The sequence below is a fragment of the Grammomys surdaster genome, unplaced genomic scaffold, assembly GCF_004785775.1.
Source record: "Grammomys surdaster isolate TR1022 unplaced genomic scaffold, NIH_TR_1.0 165, whole genome shotgun sequence".
Lineage (NCBI taxonomy): Eukaryota > Metazoa > Chordata > Mammalia > Rodentia > Muridae > Grammomys > Grammomys surdaster.
This window is the reverse complement of record NW_021604613.1, coordinates 18,499,931-18,504,313: the sequence shown is the minus strand read 5'-3', so window position 1 is coordinate 18,504,313 and position 4,383 is coordinate 18,499,931.

Genomic DNA, 4,383 nt, shown 5'->3' with positions numbered 1-4,383 from the left:
CTCCCTATCTAATTAAAAACGCTTCCTAATCAAGGGTATTCTTTCTTACTGAAAGAACATGTGGGGAAAACTGGAATTAGGAAGCTCAAAACACTGTGACTCTTACCAATATCAAATACGCAGAAAATCTGTGGCTTGCTGGTAGCTTAGCTAATCCACTGTGTTATCCCATTGTGTTAGGTGACTAACGACATACAGCTGGTGTCTTCATGCTTGTTTTTTAACAAAAAAGGAAAAGGTATGGATCATGTCTCACAGAAGACAGTTTGCAGGGTCTGGAGTCCATAAACTTGGTTTTGGTCTGTCCATGTTGTGACTGTGTAACCTTGAGCAAGGTCTGTCTTCTCCCAAGTTTTAATTCTGCACCTTCATGCTCTCATGAAGAATAAATGGAACTCTGCCTGTCCATGCTAGCAGATCATGGAGGCTCAATAAATATGCGTCATCACTCCTTTGGTTTGCTACCATTATGTTCAGACCTTCTGCTCATATGTGTGCTGTCTCCAGGGAAGTTACAGGAGAACAAGAGCAGAGGGATGAGCTATTTTCCAGAAAGTTTCTCTAATTCAAGTGAATATGAATAATCTATTTTATTTTTTCCACTTTGCCTCAAAATCACAATCTTCCTCCCTCAGCTTCTCAGGTAACTGAAATTATAGGCATGTCCTACCATACCCAGAACTCTCTGCTGTTTAAAGCATCACCTATCGCTGCTGTGTCACATGTTCATACACAAATTAATAAACCAATATATAAAAAGATGCTTCTGATTAGTTAAATGCGGAGACATTATCGCCCCCCAAAGAAGATGAAATCAATTGATCTGAACCTATATGAACATACTAGAACTTCTAAAAGCTGGCACAGCCTGAGTAGACTATGTGGGTGATAGGGCTTGTGGATTCATTTTTGAAGAAAGATCTTTAATATACTATGGAAAGTATATAATTTAATGTATAAATTAGTAAGATCTGAACACCTGAGAAGATGACACCTAAAACAAGCCACTAGCATATGGAAGGGCCATTAGCAAAATAGATGAGTTTAATCCCCACTTTCTCTATTCACTACGATGTATGCCTTTCTATATCATAAGCAAACACGTGGACACCATGATACCCAAGCCTGGAAAAATACTATCATTTGACATATCAAAGATGTTGATGATATTATCTCTGACAAGTATCAAATGTTGGCAGACTGTTCCTCTGATCAAAACTTGCGCTGGGTTTTTCTGATTGCTCAGCTTGGCGTTGGCCTTGGACTTCCTTCTATGCTCTTGCACAATCAGATTGAACAACAAACCTGCTCTGTCAGTTTACTGACTCTCCTCCAGCTGTGACCACCCTGGCCTGCCTTCCTCATTTATCTTACCAATCAGTTTAGCTGGAAATTCCTTATCTTTGCCGTTTCCTCTTAGTAATACTCCATCTACCAACACCGAACCCCTCCTGCTCGTTGGTTACAAACCTCCACTTGTGCATGCTTGTATTGGACTTCAGGTCTAACTACCTTACTCATTACAAAGCCCACAAATAGTTATTCCTCTACTTGCCTTTATATCCTCTTCTAAACAGTCTTGCCACTGTTAGCAAACACTATGACTAATTTTTCTTTGACAATAATTCTTTCAAAATGATACAACTCTTTTCCACTGGCATTGGTTTTTGCGTGTACTTTTAAATTCATTATATCATTTGATTTCCATTATTATTCTTACCTTATAAATGAGGAAACTGAGGATGGGGGGGTTAAATGATCTTCCAGGGATTGAAGAAGCATTATCAGAAATTGCTAAGTGTGTGTGGCTGTGTGCATCCACGGCCCCCTTACACATATTCTCCATGGATAGTGACTATTCGGAAGTTCCTCTGTGTTGAAAAACAAAGTTTTAAAGGAAGTAATATGAAAAATAAAGAATGAGACAGGAGGAAAGATCGTGCTAGGTGGTGGTGTTTGCGAGCATTGGATCTTCTAAGTCAATGATCATTCAAACCCTGAGAGCATCATTTGTGCCCTGGTCTCTGATGCTCCACTTTAGAAATTGTGAGCATAGGCCACCGACTCCAGGCCCAGACATTGTCGTAACTCTTCATTTATCTAAAGAGGCCAACTCTCATCACTGAATCAGCATTTTATTTCTAGATATCTTATTTGATCTTCTACATGTCATAATATAGTTGTTTGCTTCAGGAATCCTTTGAGACTGTCATTGTTTGGTCGAAATGTTGGAGCAAATTCTACAGTATCACATGGTGTAAACTAAGGAATAGGGAGGATGCAGAAATATAACTACCCTATACTTTCTCATCTGAGACAAATTACTTGATAGAAATACCTCAAGGAAGCAAAGGTTCATTTGGCTCACAATTTCAGAAGATGATAATCTAACATGGTGAATAAGGCATGCTGGCCAGAGAGAGCAGGCCGTGGCTGCTGATTCACATATGGTAGCCCACCAGGAGACAGAGAAATGGGACTAGAAAGAGAAAGAGATAATACAATATATCCCCCTCTGACATATTATTTTTTCAATTAGATCCCATTTGCTAAAGGTTCCACAGTCTAATATACAAAACACCATGTGAGGACGAAGTTCTCAAAACATGAGGTTGTGGAGAATATATCACAATCAGTATATCCATGACTCCACGAAGAGTGATTACAGGACCAGAGTATAAACTCCTACTTATTAAAACCTACTATCAATGTTCCTTTTTATTAGGGTGACATGAGTCACCACACAAGCTGGTTGGATCAGAAATGTCAGCTGTGACAGGGGTTATCTGGAGACACTCTGTCCCCTGGGAACTTTGGAGCAACCTGAATCCTTGGTGCCCACAGGATATTAGACTCCCTCACTCCTGCCAGGAAAATAAACCTTCAATCACATGAAATGAAGAGCCAACAGCCACTTCTCATAGATCATGGTTACTACGGGAAAACCTATTTTTTTTTCATTATAATGGGCATCCATGTGCCTGTTCCAAGATGGGCTCTTTGATTTGTGTGCTCTAAGCACTGAACAAATTGTAAGAGATCTTCTAATCCCATAGAAAGTGAAATGAGGAAGCAAGCTACTCTCTTCCCCTTCTAATCTTTGTCACAGCTGGTCAGCTCCAGTGGAAGAAGCTGTACTATCTAACTTAATCCACTCTGGAGTTCTCAGAAGACTACTTCTCTTCATTCAGGATCACATCTTCTCAAGGACATCATCTTCCTACTGCAGACCACAGAAGTCCTGGACCTGCTCTGAGATGCCCATCTGAGGGGGAAAGAGTACATCCTGATGCTCTAAAGGAAGCAAGCATCTATTATTAGGAGAAGGCAAATGGCAAATCCAGTCCTTCACAAGGAATTACAGTTGACACTAAGACATGTGTAAGGCTCGGGTCCTATTGGACCTGGTTCCATTCTAAACTTCTGTTCCTTTGTCTTGATTTATTTTTCTTTTTGGAATTTCATACCACATTTACTCATTATTTTTGTGTAAGTATTTATACTTGTGGGTAGGTCAGAGAACAACTTTAGGAAGTCAATCCTCTCCTCCCACCACGTGGGTCCCAGGAATCTAACTCAGATTTCCAGGCTGGATGGCAAGAAGAGCCTTTGCCCGCTGAGCTGTCTTGCTGGGTCCTGATTTATTGTTCTTGCCTAAGATTATTGACTTCTCTGTGTATCAAAACCGGATCACTTTGTCAGACATGGTGGTGCAGGCCTGTAGTCCCAGCACCAGGAGGCTGAGGCTTAAGAAATACGAATTTGGGGCTGGAGAGATTGCTCAGTGGTTAAGAGCACTGACTGTATTTCCAGAGGTCCTAAGTTCAAATCCCAGCAACCACATGGTGGCTCACAACCATCTATAATGAGATCTGATGCCCTCTTCTGGTGTGTCTGAAGACAGCTACAGTGTATTCATATATAATAAATAAATAAATCTTTAAAAAAACAAAGAAATACAAATTTGAGGCCAGCCTGGGTTACATAGTAAGATCCTGTCTCAAAAGTCTGGGGTGGGGGGAATGTGTATGGGAGAAACATGGAGGTACAGGTGAGGTTTAATCAAAACCAAGGGTGTATAAAAATATACAGAAATATACTACTTTGTAAAGTAATGTAACAAAATTTTAGAATTTAATTAAATTTTTAATTGTTTTTATTTTAATTGTGTGTGGGGGATGGGGCAGGGAGTGTAGTGTACATATGAGTCAGAGGAGGGTATAGGACCCTTCAAAGCTGGAGCCAAAGGTAGCTGAAAGCCTCTGGACACAGACACTGGGTCCTCTGTAGGAATAGTATGTGCCTTTAATTACCAAGCTATTTCTCCAACCCTCCTGTCCCCCCACAAAATGTAAAGGAGTGTTCTAAACGGCTGAATAATGC